The 27,758-nt window shown below is 36.5% G+C and overlaps 2 protein-coding genes across 19 annotated transcripts in view; both read left to right on the plus strand.

The window, feature by feature from the left end:
- Window positions 1-7,650, plus strand: part of atp7a (ATPase copper transporting alpha) — an 813,718-nt gene extending 806,068 nt beyond the window's left edge. For both annotated transcript variants that reach the window (XM_087280636.1, XM_087280635.1), the window contains exon 21: window positions 7,424-7,650. The gene's annotated coding sequence lies outside the window, so the exon portion shown is untranslated. The remainder of the gene's footprint in view (window positions 1-7,423) is intronic.
- Window positions 1-27,758, plus strand: part of enox2 (ecto-NOX disulfide-thiol exchanger 2) — a 403,572-nt gene that overhangs the window by 125,294 nt on the left and 250,520 nt on the right. The gene's annotated exons all lie outside the window — the stretch shown is intronic.

Below are 27,758 nucleotides of genomic sequence, written 5' to 3' on the forward strand. Positions count from 1 at the left end.
TTTTACAACAAACAAGCATATGTTGTAATACATTCCTAACCACATTTGTGTTTTACCATTATGCTTAAAAAAAAATTCTAAAATAAAAACCACAAAGTTTCACACTAAATCTATAATCCATTATAATAACTACTGTATAGTGTTCCCACAACATTCTGTCACTCGATGACACTCGAATACTCTGTCAGAAAGTCTAGTGCCTTGAAATGAGCTTTTTACAGTGTCTGCTATAATGTTAATGCTGTTTTTGTGTGGTTACATGATGAATATGGTAAATGCACAGAACTGGTATTATATCGCTATGAAAACATGATATTGTTGCTTTCAGTGATTTCCTGAAGATAAATACCAAAAAATAGCACAACTGGAATAACTACAGCAGTCGTGATCGTCTGCTCTCATATGAAGCAAGAGATCGTGAAATCTACAGCAGTCGCGATCGTCTGCTCTCATATAAAGCAAGAGATCGCGATGACATATGTTGTGTGCAGGTGCTGTAGTGATGTCTGTAGTTGAAGCCCTTCCCCTTCACAATCTGTTTTAAGGGCCAAGGGTAAAGGGTAGGCGTACAATAATAGAATTGGTATTCGGCCTTAGTGTCTGCTGTTTTTATTAGAATTTTATTTTATGATTAACGTTTTCAAACATTATTAATGAAGATTTGTTATTTATTTATTTATTTATTTTTTGGAAGGCTGAAAAAAGAAAGCTGAAGTCTTAATGTAAGAAATGCTTATTAATGCCTCTTTTACAGTTTACAGCAGTACAGTTAAATTCAGCATATCACTGTATAGTTCAAGACGGGTCACCCTGTTCACGTTTGCGTTTCCACTGCAAACAGTCATCTTTCTTGGTAGGTGTGGTGTTTGCCAGAAAGTTGCCGTCATTATCATTCTTGCTTGAAGGAAAAAGTCACACAAACTGCTACCATGTAGCATCTTTTGCTCACTCAAATTAAAATGTAAAAGTGCGGCAAGCATGCGCAAATAGAGAGCCCTCTCTTGCTTTCCATACATTTAGACGTGACATGAACAGCTTACGTTCATGTAACGATGGAGGACATACAGCTGATCCCGTTCTTGCTTTTTAGCACATGAAAAGGCTGTTTGTCACAAGAAGATGACAAGCTTTGTTTCAGCATGTTCTATTGCTGCTTGCCATCATGTCTGGGCTGTGTATTTAAAAAGGGTTGTGTTGTCGTTCTACTGGCTTGTTGTAAGTGCTGATGGCGATTGTCTGCAAACCAATAGTGTTCAGCAGCCAGTCTAGCTCCATCCTTTGGGCACCGTACTGTTGTGCTAAGTATCCTTGTGATTCTCCTCACAACAAGGTCCAAGGACGGCTTCCTGTTTCTGATTTGAGTTTAGCCCATAACATAAATAAACAACAGCAAAGCAAATTCTTTATACTTCTTCCAGTATAATCTTGTAGGCTGGTGTATTGGAGCTCAAATCTGCAAGGTGTTGGTTTTTTTAGGAGCAGGTTTGACACCTCACTTAGGACAAGCAGAGTAGGTGCGAATAATGTGCAATACATTTTATAGCAAGTTAATATGTTTTGATTTAATGCTGACTCAATCGTTTTAGGCTGATGGCATTATCTTAGTCTGGTGCCCAAGTATAAATTCGTTTTCAGCTCTTGAAAGACTTGAAAGTGAACAAGGTGAATCATTGAGAGTACATCAGTGAATTCTGAGATCTGCCTTTTTCCTGGAGGTACTTTCCCTCCTGTTCTGGCAGTTATTTGTGTGTTTGTTTATAGCAGAGCACTCAGTCTCTTCTATACACTCAGATGGGGAAAGTAGGAACGGGTCAGGGGAAGGTCAGTTGAGGGGAAACCGTGTGATGTGACTGAAAAGCAGAAATACGTCAGCACACCATCTTTGGTCAATTTTTAAAAAGTCTCCACATGTCTCTCTCTCTCCTCCCCCAACACTCTCTCTCTCTTGCTGTCCCTCGTTCTGTGCCATTTTCAGTGAGAAAGAGGGAAAATGGTAGATTAATTGTTTTCTACAGGTAAGAGAGGCATCTCCAACGGTCTGCTTATTTGAATCCTGGCGAGGTCCCATATGCTCCATGAAATCTGTTCCTCTTCTCCACGAGTGTTAGCGTGTTCAGTGAAGCGGCACTGCATTAAGACAGGCCTGGGCTGTGTTCCAAGAATACTGCGGTACCACCAGCTGATCCTCAGCATCCACAACACATTCATCTTGTATGTGGAGCTGTGTCTAAAATACCCTCCCCAGCGAGACTTTCTGTGCCCTTGGCCAAAGGGTTTGTTCCTTATGTAATTAAAAGTCAAAGAAAAAGACTGAATCCCAGGACCGTCTTTATGACTTTCACAAACGCTCAGCTTGTGTTTATACTTTTGTCCCTAAAGTAGCTTGTGGTTCTGTTTGTGCCAGCGCACACTGAGGTTGTTCCATTCTTTTCTTTCAAACCTATAATTCGTAATCTCCGCATTTTATGTTTGACATACCCAGGGACTTACTTTACCGGGAGAGAAATCATGCTGCAGAAATCGGTATTGATTTGCAAAGTCTATGAAAAGTCAAAACCCCAGTCAGTATTCCCTGGTTTCTGCTTATATTAAAATGTCTTTGCCCATGATTGTCTCATTGGGGCAATCGAATTGAACTGGAAAGGCTTGAAGCAAGACTTTCTCTATTTTTCTGTAAAGCTTCTCGTGCTAAAGAAACTGTTTTCTCTCAATTAAATCAGCATGTCACACATATCGTTGAGCCTAATCCCAAATAATCCCGTGAAGACATTGTTTGCTGTTTGGGCCAAACACTGATTTATTATAGGATGGTTGAATATGCAAGCATTTTTTGACAAATGTTGCTAACGTACACTGACAGATGTCTAGGGCTGATGTCACCTCTGTGGCAGCTGGGTCTGTCAGCTTAGAGGGGTGAGAAAGCTGATGAAAACATCACACTGGGAAATGCTTAGTCAACCCACAGAATTCCTGAATTTCTGAATTCCTCAAACGTAATGCTAAGCACTATTTAATCAGAACCACAATAATCTTAAGAGGGATGCACTGGTATGGATGTTTTCACTGATATCGATAACCGGTAACTTTTAAGATTTAGATGCCGATAACCGATATACTTTAGCTGATATATATAAATATTTCAAAATGTAATATTTTCATTTAGTAACAATATTTCTTTGCTTAGCAAATTAACATGCAACTTGACTGTTGCATAAAAATAATAGGCTTAATAAATGGAATTTAATTAACAAACAAGTAAAAGAAATATATTTTAAATGAAATGAAAATGAAAAAAACAAGAAAAGAAACCAGCTCAAATGTTCTTGAATAAAATGTTTTACACTACTGTACATATTTACAAATATTTAATGTTCAAAAAAGCATTTTGAGAGGTGTTTTGACTGCAGAGCCATTGTACAACCAAAAAGCTAAATACAGATAGTATGATTTAATTTAGAAAATGCGACATAAATTTACCCCTTTTGGTGTTGTAGATTCTTTTGAACGCATGTGGGTGCTGCTTATCAATCAGATGCTTCTATGTTCATTCTTGCTGTCAATTGTGGGAAAATGATCGATGAAAAATTTATGATAAACCGATGTGAGTTTAAAACTTTAAGTGCAGGTGCTGTGTGATGCACATGCACATGAAGCAGAGTCAGATTTGTTCTCGGAATCAGATTTTGATACTGTACAACACCTGAGCATTGAGCACAGATGATTTTATGACAAACACAGAGCATAATATAAAGACTGAATGTGGCAGGCAGTTAAGAACACCTATGCTGGGTTCAGTGACTGGGACACGTCTCCTCTACAGTTCTGTACAAGTACATATTCCATCGGCTTAAAGATATTAGCCTAATTATTATATTGGACGATAATGGTAACATTAAAAATAGCATATATCAGCTGATATCCATATGACCGCTGACCATATGACCATATGATATCGTGCATCCCTATATTCTAAGGTTACGTACATACTGTAACTTCCCAAAATATAGATTTTTGTGTATTGAACACAAACCAGTCCCAGAATTGTGTCATATTCTGCCAGATTACATGTTTTATGGTTAACGTTTTCACATTAATGAAGACTTTTTACATTAATGAAGAGTGTTTTTTTTTAATGTTTGGAAGGCTGATTTGGTAAGCAATGTTTTGAAGTGTTTTCCTGTGTACTTAATGTAAGAAATGCTTATCGATGCCTTGTTTCCACTAGGCAGTGCTATTAAATTCAGCATTACTCTGTATGGTTCAAGGCAGGCAAGCCTGGACAGGGTTTCCACTGCCAACACTCACCCTTCTTGGTAGGTGTGGTGTTTGCCAGAAAGTTGCACTTATCATCATTCTTGCTTGACGAAGAAAAAGTCACACAGACTTTTACCATATAGCACCTTTTTCTCACTCAAGTTCAAATGTATAAGCGCAGATAGCATGTGCAAATAGAGAGCTCTCTCTTGCTTTCCATACATTTAGACGTGACATGAACAGCTTCATAAGCAATGATGGAAGACATACAGCTGATCCTGTTCTTGCTTCTTGGCACATGGTTTGTCACAAGAAGATAACAAGCTTTGTTTCAGCATGTTCCATTGCTGCTTGCTGTCATTGTATTACGGTGTCATGTCTTGGCTGTGCATTTAAAAAATGGTTGTGTTGTCGTTCTACTGGCTTTTTGTAAGTGCTGATGGCGATTCTCAGTAAACCAATGGTGTTCAGCAGCAATGGTACATTCATTCATTCATTCATTTTCTTTTTGGCTTAGTCACTTGATTAATCAACGGTCGTGACAGTGGAATGAACCGCCAACTTATCCCACACGTTATTACACAGCGGATGCCCTTCCAGCTGCAACCCAGTTCTAAGAACACCAATACACTCTTGCATTCACACACATACACTATGGCCAATTTAGCTTATTCACTTCACCTATGGTACATGTCTTTGGACTGTGGGGGAAACCAAAGCACCCGGAGGAAACCTACACGAATTCGAGGAGAACATGCAAACTCCTGACAAAAATGCCAACTGACCCCGCCGGGGCTTGAACCGGATACCTTCTTGCTGTGAGGTAACAGTGCTACCCACTGTGCCACCGTTCACTATTTAGGTACCTTTGACAGTGGAAACAGACATAAATGTGTTTCATACTGTACCAAACCATACCACTCAGTGGAAATAGGCCATAAGTGTCTTTAGGCTTAAGTGATTTAGTTTATGGAGTTTATAAAGTGGGCAGGTGCAGGCCACAATATTTTGGTATGAGGCTTATTTATTTCTAAAGTAAAGCCCTGGATTTATGTTTATTATGGGCTTGATCATACTTTATTGGGCTAAACTAATGAGTTTAGTTATCTTCTTTTCTTGAACTGTGCACAGAAACAATAAAGACTGCTAGACCTTTAACATCTAGTAGTTTTTTTTAGGATTATTCTTCCATTTAGTCATTAATTGAGTTGTTAAATTGTGTTTTCATTCTTGTAAATCACAGAACTTTGTGTGTACAGAACTGACTGAATTGAACTGGAGTGTTTACATGACCTAAAATGAAGCCTCTTGTTTTTCACACATCATCACCATGCAGAATTTCATGCAACAGAACGCATGTTAAGTGTGCGCAGTGCCCATCATATCCATATCTTGAGTGATCTTTCTGCTAGTACTTAGTCACAGTGGATAAAATATTTAAACAGCGATGGTGGAGTGCAGAGGCACGATTTCAGCAGTGAAGAAATCTTTTTTTCCCCTTCTACTTCTTAAAACTAAGCGAACCAAAGAGCACATTAAACATACTGCTTCCACACATCAGTGTGATTAGTTCTTAACTACACGGATCTTTTGCACGCAGAACATTTTCCATCATGGTTGGGTAACAGTTGGTCAGTAATGGACACTGTAATTATGTGTTTTAGGAGCAGGGAATTAGCATAAATAGGCCATGTTTTTCTTTTAATGAGAAAATTGTAATCGAGCCCGTTTAAAATGGCAAGACTTGGAGGTGAAAATAAGGGTAAACAGAATTATTTTTTTCAGGCTCCTGTGGGACTGACATTGCTCATATCTCTGGGGTGTCATTAGCTGTGTCATTGACAGATCCATTTTTCTTTTCGCCTGCTGTGTAGGTTTGGATGCCTCGTGGATGCTGAACAAAATGCCTGTGGTTTCGAGTGCCTCAATCAATTCAGTTCTTTCTGTCTAGTCGGGAATTGTTGCTCACTAGATGCCTCTGAGCTTCTTGCTATTGTAATCCATACCTAGGTGGATAAATTACTGGAATAGCTGCTGTTTTGTTCCCTTGCTCAGAGCATCGTCATAGTAACATCTGCTTACCATGTTTCTAAAAAAAAAAAAAAGGTCGATTTATTTCATACTTTACTCTACAGTTTGAGTTGCTTTCCCATCATATATACGGCAGGATGCGAAATTAATGTTTTTGCTTGGTAGCACCAGTGCTTCAAACTTTAAAAATTTGGGAGAACCAGACACAATTTAGGCACATCCATCGAAAATTAAGAACACGGCCATTAAGAATTTTAAAGTGACAGATTAATTGCATTTGACATCAACACTAATGCAAAGTTTAAAAATATGGGTCCCACTTTATATTAAGTGTCCTTAACTACTATGTACTGTTGTAAAAAAAAAAATAAATGAGTGAAAAGAGAAGAGAAAGAACCCAGTCCAGGAGACTCGAAACAAGCAGAATTCCTTTATTGAGACGTGTTGGTTAATCTGCAGTCATACAGCGTCTTTTAGATGTCCATGGGTCTGCAAGAGCCTACTAGAGGTCCGCAGTTGGTGCCGTGAGCCGGATAGAGACTGAATTCATCAAATTCTCAACAATTTGCTACAAAAGACTGAAATCCACCTGGAATTCAACTTGAACCTTCAAGATCAAGGAAACTTCTTCAGACGGAATCTTCAGCTCAACGGCAATTTGAAGTCACTCAGCGGACGTCACAAATTCTCAACTATTTGCTGACTGCAACCCTGATGAACATTGAAGCTACCTGAATACAAAGATCAGATCACTCCAGACTGAATCTTTTCAGCTCAACCTCGATTTGGTGAGTTTCACTCTATCAAAAGAACCATACAGACCAGTCTATACACATGGTTATTCTCTGCTCCACCAGAGAAAAGTTAACAAACAGCTGCAGGGTTTGTTTAACAAAAAGTTATTCTCTATTTCAATAGAGAAGTAACAGTTTTATCCTCTGTTCAGACAGAGAAGTAAAGCCTTACGTGCTATTTTCTTTTAAAAAGTTATCCTCTCTTCAGAGAAGTTAAGCCTTATGCGCTATTTTCTTTTCTTTTATTTCGTTTTCCCTCTGTTCAACCAGAGAATATAACTTTTTAGTTATACGTAGATTATTGTTCATTTGAAATTAGATGATATAAATTTATATTTCCACAGTACTTACATCAAAAAATAAATACAATGTACTTACTGTGTTTATAATGTATTTGAGAACACTTGTGGTGCTTTTGAGTTGAGATAGAGATTGGGTTATGGACAGGTTTGGTGGTATGGGTAGGTTTTAGGGTGGATTAAGGTGTAAGGGATGATCAACAGTGTATTTACAATTGTTATTACAAAAGTTAATTACAGATGTAATTACATACATATATTTAATCAAGCATGTGCACAGCACATACATGTATTTACACAATAAGTACATTGTAACAAACTATTAATTCCTCTGTAAGTACATATAAGTTAAGGCCACGTAATATAAAGTGGGACCAAAATGTGTATATATACTGCAGATACATATTGACCGCAGTACCGGTCTTTTCATGAGCTTCAACATTAGATTAATCTTAGGGACTGAAAACCCTATTGCGATGGTGTACACGGTGTTACATTTTACTTACACTGCCTGACAAAAGTCTTGTCGCCTCTCCAAGCTATAGGCACAGTAAATAATAACTTGACTTCTAGTTAATCATTTGCAATTAGAGGTGGCTTATATGAAAGGCAAAGGCCTCTAGATTACTCTTATTTTACCAAAATCAAATACGATAATGCCTTGATTTTTAATTATTTAATTAAGACAGTAAGGTCTGACTTTGTTTAGACAAAAGTCTTGTCATTTAGCAGAAATAATGTTCAGTATAGAATATAAAGTCATGGTGCAGTGGGAAAATAATTAATATTGTTTATGACTCCCATGAGCTTGGTTGACTGCATCCATACGTCTCTGCAATGACTCAAATAATTTATTAATAAAGTCATCTGGAATGGCAAAGAAAGCGTTCTTGCAGGACTTTGGATTCAACTTCAATGCCTCCTCCTTCATCTTACCCTAAACATGCCCTATAATGTTCATGTCTGGGGACTGGCCTGGGAATGTTTGGTGACTGCTGTGCTATCGTGCTGAAGAATTTGCCCTCTCCTGTGGTTTTTAATGTAATGGGCAGGACACATATGTCTTGATACTTCAGGCTGTTGATGTTCCCATCCACTCTGCAGATCTCTCGCACGCCCCCATATTGAATGTACCCAAAACTATGATTTTTCCTTCAGCAAAATTTACTGATTTCTGTGAGATTCTTGGGTCCTTGCAGGTTCTAATAGGTCTACTGCAGTATTTGTGATGATTAGGATGCATTTCAATTAATGATTCATCTGATAAATCTGCCTTCTGCCACTTTTCCAAATGATCAACTAGATGTCAAGTTATTATTTGTTACTCTTCCAAACTGGGATTGATTACAAGACTTTTGTCAGGTAGTGTATAGATGTCACTTGTATAGCTGACAGCATCCTGACAATTAAATAAAAGATTAAATAAAACCTCTTGCGCTTAAAATATAGATGTTACCTCCAAACTCCTTTTCCGGTGATGAATTGCAGGATTGCTTGAAAGGCATCCACTGCATAAAACATATGCTGGATAAGTTGGTGGTTCATTCCACTGTGGTGACCCCTGATTAATAAATGGACTAAGCTGAAAAGAAAATGAGTAAATGAACCTCCAAACTCTCTCACAGATTTCATGCTTGATGGCTTTAGCCATTTTCAAATCTGACTTTAACCCACTGGAAGTCTTCCACTCACTTTGATTAAAGCGTACACCCTCTCAGATGGTGGATTAACATTCACCACGATCACTATCTGTTGTGCCTTTATTTGTAACTTTAGGTGGTTTCCAAAAAAAAAATCTGTCAGTGTTGTTGTTTTCACTCTCGTCTCAGCGCTTTACATTTTCACGGTTGTGGCTCTCTGTCATCTGAAGGCAGAGGGCATTGAGTGGGTGATTGACAGCTGATAGTAACCAATCTATTCGCATTTTTTTTACTCCAATGCTCTTTTCTTATTTTTTCTTTGAGAACATTCGCTTGACATATGTGCATGACTCCCATCTTTTTCAGTGCCTCACGTTTTTAAGATGCCGTGTCAAATAAACGATTTTCAACTTTTACATGCAGCGTGGTCTGTCAGTTCCAGAGTAATGCGCCAATCAAAAGTACTTGAAGGCAGGGCTGGCATTGCGGGCTTTATTCAATGTAGCTAGTTGGCATGACAACTGTTTTAAAATATTCAAGAGCGCTGCGTTTCACATTTATAGACAAAATGCACTCTGCATGAATGTCTTTAATCTGTGCATGCTAGGTCTCACGGCAACAATTTAACGGCCTCGCACAAATGCTCCCAAATACATTTTGAGGTCATACAGATTAACCTTCATGCACATATAAAACGTTCATAATTTTAAGCCCTGTACAGTAAATTTTTTGGTTGGTTATCAAGGGTAAGCAAACATAATTTCGCATATAGTGCAGTTTTAATGTTTTTTTTTCCTTCATTTTACATAGAATCCGCTTGTTTCGAAGAATTAAATGCTTAATGTTTACCCATCTTATCATCTTCCACTTTTCATTAAACAGTCAGAGATTATTTTCAGCCATCTTTTTGCATTTAGTGTTTTCATGCATTCATGCCTTTTTGTAATTATCAGACCTCAAGATTCTATTACTGTCTCTATTCTACTGTGTTTCTTTGGCAACACCGGTGATGACCAAACTAATCTACAGAGGTCACTTGATAAAAGTTGTTGCTTTGAGTAAATTATAAGTTTACATATAATAACTAAGAGCTTTCTGAGTATGTGAAAGTTTTTTACCTGTTGGTACTCGTGATTTCGGTAATTACAAGATGGCGTGAATATATCTTACAGTCTTTTTTATTGCACAATTAAATATAGGTAAACTACATTTTATTATAGGCTATTTTTATTGCTGTTATTTTCTCAGCCTTTTCTCACAACAAGGAATACAGTATAATATTTATGCAGTAATTGTCTCATATGAGCAGGCATCAATGCTATCTTTGTTACTACAGAAACAACTTGGAGAAGAAAATGGCCTTTAGAGTAATTCATTTGTAAACGAGGTTTGTTTTTTCATGTTGCCAGTAAAGACAAGGACAAAGATGTGTTGTCTTTATGTCGTTTCACGCTACCCAAGCTTTATTTTCCCCTTATTCACTTACAGACTGTAGTTCTTCCGATTTTGTCATTTTGTGTGTCGTGCCTCTGTTGTTTTAGTAGTGGCACGTTGCCACTGCATAATTGTGTATCAGAGAGCACTGAAGTGAATTTGTATTCTCTGGAATATCACCTGTTGATTTCTATTTTTTCAAATTTCGCTAGTTCTTTGTACTCTCTATCCTCCAGTAAGCAGAATGCAACAAATAACCTCTGGACAAGCGATCTTACCGTTTGCATCTTGGGGAAAAGCAGATGACCTTCAGGCATTTCTCTGTGTGTATGTGTGGGCGACTTCAAGCGTTAGCAGACTGTTTGTGAATATAAACTGCAGAAGAAATGACAGCCCCACATCAATCTCTCTGCCTCCAGTCAAATGTTTGCTTTAGCCCACTTTGAGGGATTAAATTTTAATAGTGGTGAGCTGCGAAGCCCCTGAAGATATTCCCTTCGTCTCATCAGTCTGGAAACCGTAGGAGGGGCTACTAAAGAGACAGCAGCAGATCAGAGTGTGTGTTTCTTGGTTGGACGTCCACCCCCCACCGCACGCACAGCTGCCCACTTCTCATGCTGAAGAAAGAGAAGAATGAGGGAGGAAGCCAGCAAGCCATGTCAGTACTCAAGTGACGCTGACCCGTGCCACACGCATTAGTCTTCCTGCTCTGTTTACTTTGGACGGGTAATTATACTGGCGAGGCATGGCTGAGTGTTGCAGTGTAGCAGTTGTTTTCCGTCTTTTTTTTTTTTTTTTTTTTACCGTGTTCTAATCTTCTTGTAAGTCCAGATAATTAATAGAGGGTCGACAGGGGAACCTGTGGTTGTCATGTTAATGGATCGGATTCAGCTTGTTGAAGCAACTTTCCTCTGTTCCCCTGCACACAAACAAATTGTGTCCCAATGAGTTTGAATTTAAATAGCTTTATATATTTTTTAATAGTCAAGACACTATAAAAACACACTATACACCCTATTATATAATAACACAATATATTATTAAGATAATAATTCCATACTTTACTCAGGCATAAGCCATTTTGTGACTATATGACTTTCTTTTTTTCAGACAAACACAGCCGATGTTGTTAAATAAGATCATAACTTTCCCAGCTTTGTAATGCCAGTGAATGGTGTCTGAGTTTTTGAAGCTTTTCATATGACTATTCTATTCAATAATACTATTCTAAAACAAAGCGAAGGAAAAAAAATATTTGAAACTTAAATTCAGATGTAGGTGTAGTGAAGCTTATGTAGAAAGAATAGTCATCAAATCTCAACTTGGCCTAGGACAAGTGAGTAACATTTTTTTAGCTTTTAGGTATACTCACAATTAATCAATTTTAAATCGAAGTCGCGATTTAAAAAAAAAAAGTGAAATGTTTCAAATTGTAAAATTTGCAATTATTTCGATTATTACTATGGCGAGGGGTGCTAGTAACTAAAGCAATCCTACTAACTAACGTTACTCAAAAAGCAGACAACTGTTACAGCAGAACCCCCGAGCACCTACTATGGAGAAAACGAAAGCTGTAAACTCTCTATTTCTCTTTCTGTGGACCTTTAACCTGCTTGCATGAGGTAACGTTTCCTCTCTTCTCTCTTAGCTGTAACAGCAATACCTTTGGACTTTGCAGCTCGGGTTTTCTCCACCGCATCTGTCGCGGATCAGCTGTGATAACCATGCATGGTTTTATTTATAAATAAAGGTCAATGGCTCTACATATTATGACTTTGTCTTGCTGGAGTTTACAGCCATTTTACTTCACTTTAATGCCGCTCTGTTTGTCTATTGGAGACATTCATAAATATTCCTGGCAAATCTAATAAATGTTGGAGACATACCTGTTACAAAAATGCACTAAATCGCACTTTAACAGTGTTTATTTAAGAGCGCACAAGAAGATCTGACCTTGAGCAACGTAAACTTGAGGGCATGCAAGAAGTTTTGTGCACGAACAGAGGAAATTGGCGTGTGAGCAAAGAGATTTGCATGCTTGTATTACATGAATGCGATCTCGACTTGTAATACTGCACTCACGACATTTGTCATTGAAATAACGCAATATGTAGTTGGTAGATCTGTGTAAAAAAAGCCTTGCCGCCAGCTGGAAAAAATCCTAGAGGAAACACTGCCATGCAGTATAGACTACAACCGAGACCGTTTATCTGTATCTGTGTCACTCATCAAAGAATAATGACAGAGCTGAGCTGACCGTTAGAGCCAATCACAGCCCTTTCTGTTGATTGTGGGAACACAATGACGAGTTTAAGAACTCGTTCGACAACGCTCAAAAGCAAGTAGCATAATATTTACATTTGTTTATTTGGTGTAAATGCTCATGTTGTACTGTGCATGCACTTGCGTTTTGTTTGATACGTTGAAAGAGAGCTTTGAGCAGATAAAAATAAAGGTACAGTTCATTTATCTGACTGCTGTATTAAAGGACTAAATTAAAGTTTAAATAATATATAACAATTCTTTTGCTGTGAAGTAATCTAAAATTGTGTATGGAAAGCATGATCAGTGCGCCATGAAAGTCATGAAATCGATATGAAAAATGTAACAATCTAAATCTAAAAGTTTTATATATCTATATATATATAATAATTTATATAGAATTAATTTAATTGAACTCAAAATACTGTAGTTATTTTCTTAATTTGTCATAATGTCAATCATAACAACTTTATTGGAAAAAAGGTTTTAAATAAACAGAAGTATAGCATACTTTTGTGATTATGCATGGTCTTTATTTGGTGCTGTTAAAACCACCACATCAAACCTGTAGCTCTATAAAATTACAGTAAAACACGTTTTAATTTGCAATTTTGATCAGATAAATAGCAATTAGATTTTTTTTTCTCTAAATTGTGCAGCCCTACTTTTAGGAGAACTACTAAACTGTTGCTTTGAGCCCACAGCTTCATACTCTAGAAATGCTGGGTTATTTCAACTTAATGGACAATATAATTTATGGTCAATTATTTTATTAAATACATTTTATGACAAAACTGATCTCATCTTTTGGGTTTGTCTATTTTAATACCCAAATTGGGTTGAAGTAACCCAGCAATTTTTTGAGTGTATCGCATAAAGAAGTCTTTGTTCAGAAGTCCTTGGTGTTCATATTTGAAGTCCAGACTCCTAGTTTTGTGCACAACAAGGTTCATATGGCAGCACTTACACTCATTCAAACAATCCACCCTAACTGAGCAGTCGCACCAGAGTTTCAATCGAACCTAAACCTGCCAAGTTGGAACACACCCTTTCATTTTTCTTTTATCCTGAACCTAATATTTTGTCCATCAGCCTGCTTTTTTCTGCTTCTTTTTCTTCTTTCTTCTTTTTTCAGTTTTTGAGTGGTTTCTTTCTGTTGAATTATAATTTTTTTTAATCAAAAATCATAACCAGCTGTGCATCAAATTAACTGCATCATATTTGTTATTGAAGGCTTTAGTTATGAGTAGTATTGCCTTTCTGTTAAATGAGTCATTCAGTACAGTAGCAATGCAGCTTTCCTCTTACAGGAATCTAGTCTTTGGCTACAAACTGGTTTACATCACATTTGATTTGCAAAAGTTGATGTTTTGCCCAAAGGTATAAGACAGGCTGTCAGATTTAAGGGATAGTGTGCCGCTATTGGTCAGCATGGTGTAATGCTTGAAAAGCCCCTCGGGCACACTTAAAAAGGTCTTTCACGATCTGTCACATATAGGCACAAAGCCAGACCTTCATTAGCTCACAGCAGTGCAGGCAGATTGAGAAAGAAGGATTTAGGGCCCACTGTTCATTTTACATCCAGTTTACTGAATGTTAAAGAAGTAAAGGGGTTTCTGTCTGGCTAAGAGAAGAAAGGAGCCAAGAGTATTAGTGTTGCCACACTGTGTGCTTGCGTGTTTTTTATTGTGGTGATCAAACTCAAAAGGCTTCTTACAATCTCTAAAGCCTCTTGCAGGTTAAAGGAAGCATGGCCAAAATCTTTAAATATCCTATTATATCTTTATAATCCTGTCATTTTTTTTTTTTTTGGGGGTGGAAATTCAACAAGAAATGTATCTTTGTTTGTACAGTGGGGGGCAACATTATAAAACAATTACTGAATAATTTTTTTTCACTATACAATTTCTATTTAATTGAGAATTTGATATATATATATATATATATATATATATATATATATATATATATATATATATATATATATATATATATATATATATACTGTTAGATTTTTTTTTTTTTCACAAAAAACAAACAGATTTTTACAAAATAACCAGGGCATCATGTTTTTAAGGGGTTTAAACAGTTGTTTGACAACATTGAGTACGTTAACATGGACACCATTAATTCGATTGTAATGCGATTAAGACAATAATCTGATTCAGAGTTTACCATGTAAACAGCAATTTTTGATTAGTTTAATCCGATTACAGGGTTTCTGCAGATATATAATGTCAAATTTAAGACTTCTAAAGACCTTTTTAAGACCATTAAGTATTCAATTTAAGACCTATATTGTAATTTCAAAAGCACGCGAGAAAAAAATGTAAAACCATAAAAATTATAGTAAAATAAATGTATTTATATTGAACAGTACTAAAGACAGGTTAGATGCACTATTGAACTACGGAAAAAAACAAACAAACATGGACGAGACTTTTATACTTTTTCGCTATTGAGATATTTTTTTAAATGACGATTGTAGGCCAAAAGAAACAGACAGTAAGATCAGACGAATAAAAAGAGAATCATTATTATTGAAGATGTTTTTGAGGGCCTGTTATTTTGTTTTAACAAACTTATCTCTCAGGTTTTTTCAAACTTTTACAAAAACTTTCCTCCTATCCAGTGGCTGTTGCAATTTCTGCACAATTAGCATTAAAGCCTAAAAGTAACGGTTTCAAAGAGTTATAAAACATTATTTGTGGTGTATTTTAAGTTGAAACTTCACATACACACTCCAGACATTAGAGACTTGTTTTACATCTTGTAGAAAGGAGCATAATAGGTCTTCTTTTAATTAAAAATACAAATTAAAAAGCTTTATTTTGTGTTTGACACAGCGATCAAGATAGAAAAGTGATCAGTAAAGCTACCTTTACTGGAGGTCATACCCTCTGCATTTAGCCTCATTTAGCCTCAAGTGCCTGATGTATTACTTTGTAAGTGCCTGTTGCTCTGGCTGGTGACTGAAGTCCTTAATGGGCGTTCCCACCTTGAGGTTTCTTAGGTAACTTTAATAATGATATTCAATAATAGCAGATTAGTTTTCTTGCTGCTGATAATAAACATTGTGCATGTAAATCATTAAATGTAAACGAATTCCATACATAATTACGAAGATAAACAGGAAATGTTCTCTGTCAGTGTAACTATTTATCTTTTAACTATTTATCTTTTGTTGGTCTACAGCACAGAGATACAAACATGCTGGTACAGGAGCTGAGAGAGGATACATTTTTCTGTCACTTGCAAAAGTCAATCTTCATTTGCGTAAAGCTGAAAGATTCTCAACTTTGTTGCATTGCTAGACATGCCCACATCTATCGCCTTTAACAGTCTATGTCACTCACATGACGTGAGGTCAGCTGAAGTCGCTTACTCTCCATTGAAATGAACGATTGATTGTTGTTTTGTTGCTACATGTCCCTCATAGTAGGGCTGCACAACATTGGAATAATCGACATTGTAATATTTTGTTTTTCAGCGATATGAAATATACTTCAATAGATAGATTGAATAACTTTTGTGAATAACTGATTATTTCAGAATTATTAGGTTGATTTATAAAGCAGTACATCTGCATAAATGATTCAAATTAACTTTTTAATTTTTTTAATTAATGCACATTTTTTATTTGATGTTTGACAAAATCTCAACTAAACACGAAGAGTGGGTGGGGTATACAGTAGCGATGCTCCTTTAAAAAAAGTCAATATTTATTTATTTATCAAAGCTGTAAATTATTAAAATGAACTTTCAACTTTATTTTTAGTGGTGAAGAATCATACAAATGAGAGCAAACAAACAACTTTTAATATATCTGTTTGGTAAGTTAAATAGCAGTTGGGCACAAATATTTAAAAATATAATGTAAAATGACACTTGGTAATCTTCACTTGTAACAATACAGATGCTGACAACAGAGTTGAGAATTTACATGCAGAACTTTTTTCAAAAGAGAATGGTGCAAGCAATGGCAAGCAATGGTCAACACAGGAATAAACAACTGTATATGGCCAATCCAGAGTCGTGGTCAATAAACAGGCAAAGTACTGGCAGGCAACAAGCAACGTAACAAAACTAAACAGTGCGAGGGCCAAAACTCGGCAAGGCAAAAGAGACGCATCGTAATGTTCACAGTACAGATAAACAAGACTCAGCAAAGATGTGTGTGTGTGTGTGTGTGTGCGCTGTATTTAAAGTCCTGTAATCAGTCCATAATAATCCTACGGCTGTATGTGTGAGTGTGTAATCAAAGTGAATCAGGAGCCGGTGTGTACGAAGTGCAAGACGTAATGTGTTGTGCGTTAAGTGACAGAAGTGTAGTCCAGGTGAAGGCACGTTTACCACTGATTTACCAATGATCATAACATCACTGTAAAAGTGTATGTTTGTTAAGCTACAAATGCTATTGTTTCTTGTACCTGATTGCTTTAAATTCACTTGAGGTATTTAACAGGGGGGAAATGCAATCAATAAACTTTAAATGGTAGTATTGTCCATACTTGACATTAAAGATTCTGATGCTGAAACAATATATTGTGCAGTCTTAGCTCATAGTGTGAATGTGGCCTTTTCCTATCATCTAGCACTCTACTTTAATAAACAATCAGCCGGCAGTTGAATTAAAGATGCAACATTCAATATTCAGAAATAAACTTAAGTAAAAATCAAACACAACTAAGCAGTGATGTTGAAACAATTTAAAAAATACTAGGTATAATTATCATATTTGTAATTGTTGTTTGTCTTTTAAAACAAACTTTGCAAGCTTATTTCTAGCAGATGAGTGAGATATCTGTCAACTGTGCAATTATATAAGCCATCAGTTGAGTTCTGTATTAATTAGGCATGTTGTTTTGTTGCACTGAAACCATAAACAACCACACTCACATTCATAATGTTAAGGACAAGTTGTTCTTCCTCCTCCTGGCTTGTTCGTGACATGTCTCATCCAGTATTTTTGCGTTACTCCCTGTTTGTTTGTCACTCTCAGTTGTATATATTATATCCAGTGGCAGCATAACAGCTTACAGAATTGCATTATATGAAAAATCTCATTATTCCGTGTATAGTAGAGCTGAAGGTTTGTTATGCAGCAGAAACTCTGTCAGCATGAAAGTGTTGTCCCCGTCTGCCATCACGGTTACGTATTGGTGTTGCTTACGCCCTGTAGATGTCGTATGTGTGAAACACACCTCACCGCTATGCTACCTTAAATGAGATGATGTTGAAACAAGAAATAAAACTGTTTGATAATGTTTTTCTGAGAAAAAAGGTTTGCAGTTTTATCGAGTATCATCATGTGGCTGGTAGTGTATCTTGTAAAGTTTTCCTGCTGATAACTTTAGAAATTTGTTTTTGGTCACTTTATGTGTTTTGTCTGATTTGTGGAAATGGTTATATACATTTGGACACATTTTTTTGATTTATCTTTTCTACAAATAAAGCATCCACATTTAACATCACTTATAGTTTAATTATTATTGCTATTATTTTTCACAGAAATGTAAGCTATATACAGTGCATCCGGAAAGAATTCATAGCGCTTCACTTTTTCCACATTTTCTTTTTGTCACGGTCTTATTCCAAAATAGGTTGAATTCATTTATTTTCATTCATTATAATTCACTCATGTTCTAGTAAAACACTATTAAGCGCACAAGCGTTCGCTCCATGATTACTGTCATTATAGACTAAATGAAAAATCTTTTTTTTTGTCATACAAAAAAACATATTAGTTTGTGGTTTAAATTAGTTTGTTTAAACTATTTCCCAAAAACACAACCATATGCCTTTGTAAACTAACAAAATGCCATATTTTTCTATTCTTTTTTCGCTACATTCACAGAGTCACCACAGGTAAGTGATGTGTCTCTGTTGTTAAAACTGTCATTAGATATTATATTAACATTCAAAAATTATGACCTAATGGTTGAGTGGTTAAAAATGTAATTATTAATAATAAATAATAATAAATCAAACAAAAAAAATAGAAAATAAAATGAATAAAAATTTCAATAAAAATGTAATTAAATAAACATGCCAAACAGTCATCTTTGACATTGCTGTTGCAAATTAGCTCTCTTATCTGACATGTAAAATAGCCCATAAACACTCTCTCGTCTTTATTTTTTTTAACGTTTTGTAAAGTAAAAGTTGATCATACAGTATGTGTTTTCAACAGCCAGATGCATTTAAACCTGCCTAGATTCATCTGGAATGCATCCCAGACTACCTCCTGATGTGCTTTGAGTGAATGTGTGTACAGTATATCTGTCTTGAATGTGTTTCCGATGGCTTTTACTCTACAAACGGAAAGCTATCCGATTAGAAAAAGCATGAAATAGCCCCTAAATGTTCCTGTTGCAACACTTGTTTTTTTGGCTATAATTCTCTGTGACTTGAATCAAAGCACCCCACTAAGAATTATTTAAATGCATCATCGGTGGTCACAGAACATAATGTCCAGGACCGTCAAATGCCATAATGATGTGACTACAAAATATGAGTTAGGGAATATTTCACGGAACAATGTTCACGTTAAACCGACAGGCCTTCTGTGCCATTTTAAGTTTTTTTGCCACTGCTAATTATTCTAGTTTTGCCTTATTGTCACCACTGTGACGAAAACAAAGACTTGGTGCCAACTGCCACAGCTTCCGTATTTTGTCACAACAGGCTCTGAAGGCCCCGGGCAGACTTTTGTCTATTGGCTTTACCTTCAGATTGAGCAATCTTGTCTGAATCAGGTCATTGCACTTCTGGCTCTTCAACTAAAAGAGAAGCTCGCTCTAATTGGACCCAGCTGGAAACATGTGAAACGTAGCAGAACTTTATGTCTGACTTTCAAGGTTTGTGTGACAAAATACGCTTGTTCTTCTTCAGTAGTCCACTATAAGACAGTAATAGTTTTTTTTTTTTTTTTGCTAAAGCTTACAACCAAAAGAAATCCTTTCCCTTTATTTTATTCATTGAGGGTATGTTTACATTATAACAAAAGTAGGTATCATTTATTGTTTTTGCTGTCAAGTAATTACATGTATATACACACTCTCACTTTATTAGGTACACCTTACTAGTACCAGCTTGGACCCCCCTTTGCCTTCAGAAGTGCCTTGATCCTTCTTGGCATTGGTTTTACAAGGTACCAGAAATATTCCTCAAAGATCTTGGTCCATATTGACATGAAAGCATCACGCAGTTTCTGGAGATTTGTCAGCTGCGCATCCATGATGCGAATCTCCCATTCCATCACATCCTAAAGATGCTCTATTGGATTGAGATCTGGTGACTGTGGAGGCCCATGGGGTACATTGAACTAATCGTAATGTTCTTGAAACCAGTTTGAGATGATTTGCGCTTGATGACACGGCATGTTATCCTGCTGGAAGTAGCCATCAGAAGATGGGTACACTGTGGTCATAAAGGGATGGACATGATCAGCAACAATGCTAAGGTTGGCTGTGGTGTTGCCCAATTGGTACTAATGTGCCCAAAGTGTGCCGAGAAAATTAACTGAACTGTTGATTCAGGATCCAGGCAAAATCCATGGTTTCATATTGTTGATGCCAAATTCTGACCCTACCATCCAAATGTCGCAGCAGAAATCAAGACTCGTTAGACCAGGCAACGTTTTCTTGGCTGACAGGAGTGGCACCTGGTGTGGTCTTCTGCTGCTGTAGCACATCCCCCTCAAGTTTGGACATGTTGTGTGTTCGAAGATGCTCTTTTGCAGACCTCGGTTGTAATGAGTGGTTATTTGAGTTACTGTTGCATTTCTATTTGCTCAAACCAGATTAGTCTTTCTTCTCTTACCACTGGCATCAACAAGGCATTTGCACCCACAGAACTGCCGCTCGCTGGACATGTTTTATGTTTTTGGGACCAATCTCTGTAAACTCTAGAGATGGTTGTGCATAAAAATCCCAGTAAATCAGCAGTTTCTGAAATACTCAGTTGCTGCCATATGATTGGCTGATTCGAAATTTGCATTAACGAGCAGTTGGACAGGTGTACCTAATAAAGCGGCCAGTGAGTGTACAAAGTGAAAACATAATAAGCATGGCATCAAAATGATCACTTGAAAAATAAGCATGAAATGACAGTATAATTTTTAAACTTTGAATCAGGTTTTTTGTTTTTGTTTTTGTTAAAATTGTGATGTAAATGTTCCGACAGTTCTTAATTAATTAAGTTACTTGTGAAGTTGATGTATGTAATATTTTGAGATTTTTCAACTTTTAATTCATATCATCTCGTTCAGATTGGCAGTCATTTTTGTTTTTGGTTTTGTAATTAACTTTAATGGTGGAGTCCTGAAATAGATGGGGTTTATAGTCGGACTTAAATAATATTCCATGGCATTGGCTGAGGATAAGCGTATCTTTCTGTTCTCTAAATAGAAAGCTGATTTGTTTGTGTATGTGGCACTGTGCATGCCTGTGGACTGATTTTTGGGAGGCCCAGAACCAGAGCTGGGGAAATCAATTGAAAACAAGTCAGCACTTCCCCCGTGTACTACATCTTAATGCACTACTTATTTCCTCATAGGGCATACATAGCAATGGTGAATGGGCCGTCTGGTATTTCGATGCTAATAATGCAGGCACACACAGGACACACTGTGTAATACTCTTCCATGTCACACTACTTTATTAATGCATTTTTGGGTTGTTTATTTTCCCCCATGCGACATCTGCCATTTTTATTCATTTATTTTTATGTAATTATTATTTTAATTAGAATATATGAGGGTAAATGTGTGACTCATTTAAATTAATTTCATTTGAATAATTTTATACTTTTTATTAATTATTACTTTTTATTAATTTTAAAAAGAAAAGTTATTATCCAGCTTTAATAATGTATATTAATTTGAGAGTACTAAAGAAGTAAGATGTTTTTTCACAGAAATGTTTGTGGTTTACAACATTCTTTGCTTTGCCATAACTGGAGTAAATTGTTTCTATTAAAAATATAAAAATCTTGCTAGCTCTAAGCTTATAGCAAAGTAGAAAATGAATACTCATTTCAGTAGTTCTGTGGATAAAGTTGCATATATTGGCCTATTAGTTTGTTCTTATATGCTTTCTCTGGGCTCTACTTTTAGAAAACATGGTCGGTCTGTTCACTGTTATGCGACTGACACTTAAATCTACCTCCCTTTAAAACCAAGTTCAAGTGGGCTAGAGACGCTTATGTTATGCTTGTCAGATGTGAAAGCCTGGTTGACTTTGAACTTTCTAGATTTTAATGAGAGTAAGACTGACATAGTTGTGTTCTGTCCGTCAAACTCTTATAGAGCACCTATAGTTAATTTTGAAAATTTTAGTTTTTCTTTAAAGCCCTGGGTAAAAAATCTGGATGATGGCTTGAGCTTTGACAAACAGATACATGCAGTGGTTAAACCCAGCTTCTTTCAGCATAGACTTCTAAAAACAGTTCAATCTCTTTCTAGGTTGGACTATTGTAACTCACCATACTTTGGGATTAGTCAGACAACTTTATCCCTTTTACAATTAGTTCAAGATGCTGCTGCAAGGCTTTTAACAGGTATCAAGAAACATGACCACATTACATCAGTTTTACATTCTTTGCACTGGTTGCCTGTGCACTGAGACTCTTCAAAATTCGTCTTTTGGTTTCTAAATCTCTAAATAGCCTGGCACCTTCTTATCTGTCAGACATGTTGATTAAGCATCGGCCTGGTTGGTCTCTTTAGTCATCTAAGATGGTTATGTATCCCTAAGTCAAGGATGAAATGCAGAGGTGACCTGGCTTTCGCAGTAACTGGTCCTAGGTTGTGGAATGCTCTGCCCCTCTGTATTGGATCTATTTAATCTCTGTTTTTAAATCTAGGTTGAAAATTTTCCCTGTTTGATTTGGCATTTTGTCAATGAAAATTGTCAGTTTTAGCTATAATTTGTATTTATTTTTAGTTGTGATGTGTATTGTGCAGCACATTGGTCAACCTCTGATTGAGTTTGATTGTGCTATATAAATAATATTGACCATGACATTAGCTTAACATGTTGATTATTCACTACTTTAAACATGTATTGTATAATCCTTATTTCAATTCCAATTCTGATCTGACAAAGTAATGTCTGTGTGTTATATAAGTGACAATAATATCAATATGGATTTGACAGAAGAATGTGCGTCTATGGAAGAGCATCCTGAGTGAATATCAGTGTGTTGACTTTAGGTTGATGGAAGTTGTGATGTTGTTTTTCAGTGTGTTCTTGTTGGCGGATTTGTTGTAATTTAACAAGGCTTAACTTTTCTTCTGTTGCCTACTGTACCAGTGAGACAATTGCAAACCTCAGCCCAGCTGTTATGACACGCTATGATAAGAGGATTTGGAGAAAAGTGGTGAAGTTTTCACCTGCTCAAAGCTCCGGAATGATTGCAAGTTTAAGACATTTTAAATTTAGATTTATTCTTTTATTTAACTCTCTGTGAAGTGTGTTCTCTGCCAGTGGTTGCCTTGTTAGCATGCCATCACCTCTGATTTGCGCTTTGACTACACAGTTCACACTGTATAATGTGGTTGTGAAAAGTGTTTGGTGTAATTTAGTTACCAAGTAGCTAGCTGTTAAAATTAAATAAATTATCCACTGAACAAAGTAAGAAATTACTCTTCGTTTTTTGGTAATTAATTAGTTGCTTTTAATGTATTTGCATTGAATGCTGTAAATATATTCAACAGTTTAGTATGTATCATTTTAGCTTATTTACCTGTACCGCATGTCTTTGAACTGTGAGGGAAACTGGAGCACCCTGAGGAAACCCACCTGAAAACAGGGAGAACTTGCAAACTCCACAAAGAAATACCAACCTGACCTAGCCGGAGCTGGAACCAGTGACATTCTTGCTGTGAGGTGATCGTGCGGTGCTACCCACGGTGCCACCGTGATGCTAACATGTTTTATTTTTTATATAAGAGGGGCCTTTTAAAAAGTGAGCATTTGAAACCTGCATGCTCCAAATGATTGTTGCATGCTTTTTGATGGAGAAGCACACAATGTCATTTATTCCAGTACCATGGCTGCAGATGCAGATATAAGCTACAATAGAAAAAAAAACATGTAGCACATTACTTCTTTTTTTTCTTTTTCTTTTTCTTTTTTTTTAACAAAAGGTAATGTGGCATACCTTACATTTTCAGAACGGAAAAGCACAGTTTGTGTGATTTGCTCTTAGTTGTATTTTTGGTGTTATACAAATGTTTTTTGCAATGTAATCGTGCAATATCACTAAGAAACAGTCTGCAATGAATTAATTGAGTCATAAATAACTACATGACAAAATATATTGTATAAGTTCAGAGAAGCAGAATATTTATATTTTGTCATTTTTATTCAGATGGGTTGCGAAGTGACTCAGTGGTTAGCACTGTTGCCTCAGAGCAAGAAGGTCGCTGGTTTGAGTCCCGGCTGGGCATGGAGGCATGTCTGTGTGAAGTTTGCATGTTTTCCCCTTGTCTGCTTTGGTTTTCTCTGGGTGCTCTAGTTTCCCCGACAGTCCAAAAACATGCGGTACAGGTGAATTGTATAAACTAAACTGAATGCATGAGTGTGTGTGTGTGTAACAGAGATGTCTGGGAATTCCTCAGCACTGGGTGTTCATGAGTGCTGGGATGTGACTGGAAGGCCGTGCAAAGTGCTCTGTGCATGTGATAGAGTTATTGGCCCTGATGAAGGGTCTAAGAAAAGTTACATTTGTCAGATACACTGTTAAACCCAACAATCAACTTATCAAATGAATGAGTGTAGTTAACTCTTTTTATTTTTCAGAAAGTTAATTCTACTTTTTTGAAAAGAATTTTGAACTCAGTGTTGAAGGTAATGAGTAAATAAATGTCCCATTACTTCAACTTAAATGGAGTAAGTTCACAGTACTCATATAGATTATTTTTGTAAATCAAATGGTTTGTAGCAATTAGTTTCCTCAAATGGTTTAAGTTGCCTTAACTTATTTAGTTTTACAGTACCCAGTTGGTTAGAGTTCTCTTCATTATCAGGTTTTACCGTGCTCAAATTGCTTTGTTTACTGAAATGGATTAAGTTCACAGTACTCGATCAGTTTTTAAACTTAAACATTTTGTGGCAATTGATTCCCTAAAATGGTTTGAGTTACTTTAACTTTTTGGGTTTTAGAGTGTAATTACACATGTTTAAGAAATGGTTAGTTAAGTAAGAAATTAGACAATAAGAATATACATTGTATGTATGAAACATGGGTTCAGTGTTTAAAAGATTTCAATTTTATGACACATTTTTAATCATATGATATTTTTTGCAGTATATGACTGTTTGTTGACTAAAAAATTTCCTTTTTTATTAATTGTTAAAAAAGTAAAACTAGGGCCATATTTGACTCAAAAGTGAAGTAGTATTGAGTAAGATTTCTATTTAGTACTGAATCATAATTTTTTTGAGCCAAATAAGAATGTGTTGATCATGATCATGCTCACCTTAAAAACACACCATTATCCTGTGGGATTTTGCAAGGTCTTTTAAAAATCTAATCCGTTCTGTGTACAAGTGCAGACATAAGAGATGAGCATAACACATCAGTGCTGTTGGTACAATGATACTTTAACTCAGTTTGTTGCTCAGTAATGTAATTGTCATGTCTGAAGGGGCCCGGTCTACCAGCATATGTTATTAGTTTGGCGTTATGGACTGTTGTCTTAGATTCATTTAAGAGAATCTCTGAATTGTAATCCATAGCCAGTCTAATTGCCCGCATCCTTTATGCTCTTAATGGCCTATGTGACCTTACTGTTTCCTCTGTCTGAAAGCCTTGTCTGCTGGAGTCTCCAGAGAGCCTTTCAAAAGCGACCACCAGATAGAGATTGTAGTATGTGTGCACTACATGTTCACTCACTGATGTATTTATTTCATTCATTCTATAAGTTTGTTTAAAAAAGGAGCGAATCGCTGGAAACTGCGATCGGAATGTAGTCCGACGGTAATCATACGGCCCAATGTTACTGTCGCTCTTCATTAGTGCCGCATTTCTCTTTGAGAGACTGAGAAAAGCAGAAGGAATAAATGTGTTCTCCAAGAAATAGCAGCCCTCCAATTACTGAGCAGGCTTCCGGATCTGGACCACTCAGACGGAAAGAGCTGAAAATGGATCCTTGTTCAGGCTCTTCTCTGAGGAATTCGTTCTTTTCAGAGAGCACATATTGCGACAAGCTTCCTAAGGAATCACGTTCTCTGCATTTTGCTCGGTATTTCTTAGTTAAGTGTTGTTGAATTCCAATCACCAAAATGCTAGTAAACACTTCTGATTTTCAATGCCTTGTAGGCTGAATAGACTGAACCGGTTTAATGACTATGACAACTGACTCGGGGCAGAACAACATCTTTTACATGCTCTGTTTTCTTCCATCGCCTGGCTTGTGGAAGTTTGTGTTCGTTTTCGTTCCTAGGGTCATATTAGCGTGATGATTCAATTTGTCCTCCATCTTCTACCGCAGAGCGAGTCAGAGTTCACATTGCTATTGTTGAAACCTCAGCTCAGTGAATGAAAACCTGATCCATAGGTCTTTAGGGAATGTTGGAAGTAAAAACACTGAATTTGCTGTTTGTTTTGCTCTTTTGTTGGGTTTCTTCGCCTCTGGTAATTGGCAGATGTGCCAGGCTTCACCTTCGGTGATGGAAATTTTGGAATAGTAAACATGCCCATTTTGAGAGTTATCTCAGGGCCAGAAGACTCGGTGAATTAATTTGTATTCTGCTGCTGGCTTTGTCACTTGTAGGTGGGTTATGGGAGAATTTGCACTCTGATATGTCTCCGGAAAGATTGCGGGGTAGCGAAGCACGCAGGCATGATGCAAAAAATTGTTATTATACTGTAAGTCAGAAGCAAATAATGGCTCGTCACCAAACCCTTCATGTGGCAATTTGTGAAGTGTGGCCTCAGCCTCAACTGACCTCTCTATCCCTTCATCTCTCAATCTGGTCCTGATGGAGATGTGGTCTTGAGGTTTAGTGTCCTACTTTAGCTTCCGTCTTTATTTATTTCCTGAATATCAGAGCACTGGCTTTGGGAATCGTTGGTCCCTTTGATATTTCCCATCCTCCTTTTAGTTAGAACACCACCCATTTCAAGTTCATGCTCTTCTGCTCCATTTGACTACAAGCTACTAACAATTCCACTTCATCGTTAGGTGTCTGGACCATGCAATCTCCTGTTCGATTTAATTTAGTTATTGGAGTTGGGCAAATAAATTGCTAGTTTTCACTTTAATAACAATGCAGCAAAAAGGCGTAATGCAAAAATGTAAATAATGATTGGTTTAGTTCTGCATCTTTCAGTCTACATGATGCTGTAAGTCTTGTTTTTAATTGAACAAAATTAACAAAGTAATTAAATTCAGAACAAACAAAACACTATGCACTGCAGAGGTGGCACAGTGGTGTTCTTTTTATTTACCCAGTTTGTTTATGCAGCTCAGAAATGGCAAAAAGGCATCCACACTTACACTAGCAAAAATAATGATGTGAGTTTAGAGTTTTGAAAAGAAATGTGAAGTTTTGGTAATCTCAACTAAACTGTAATAATAAATGTAAAAATAATAAAAAATTCCCTCAAAAAACTGTAATGCAGTTCATTGCTTATAAGTAGGCCCACACGGAATCTGCACGTTGTTACGAACCCTTTTTTAATCAAATCAAAATAATTAAGTCATGAAGGGAACGCAACATAAAGAGTACACATGAACTAAGTTGTCTAAATTAATAAATTTATTACGACCAAAACAATCCAACAAATCATGTGTCACAACTAAATAAGAATGAATAAAGAATCAATAACTCACGTTCTCCAACAACATACAACACTAACCAAAGACTAAACAACCCAACGATTAATAAATTAGAGCAAAGTAAGACTTAAAGAAAACAAAACAGTAAATTAAAGAAACGCAAAGAAGCTTGATGGCTGGCAGTGAAGTCTCCTCTGTCTCCGCTCAAGGATGGTCCGTATTTATAGCCAATTTCAATAAGCGCAACTCGCCG

This window comes from Danio rerio, chromosome 14 (assembly GCF_052040795.2).
Source record: "Danio rerio strain M-AB ecotype USA chromosome 14, GRCz13ab, whole genome shotgun sequence".
NCBI classification, from domain to species: Eukaryota; Metazoa; Chordata; class Actinopteri; order Cypriniformes; family Danionidae; genus Danio; species Danio rerio.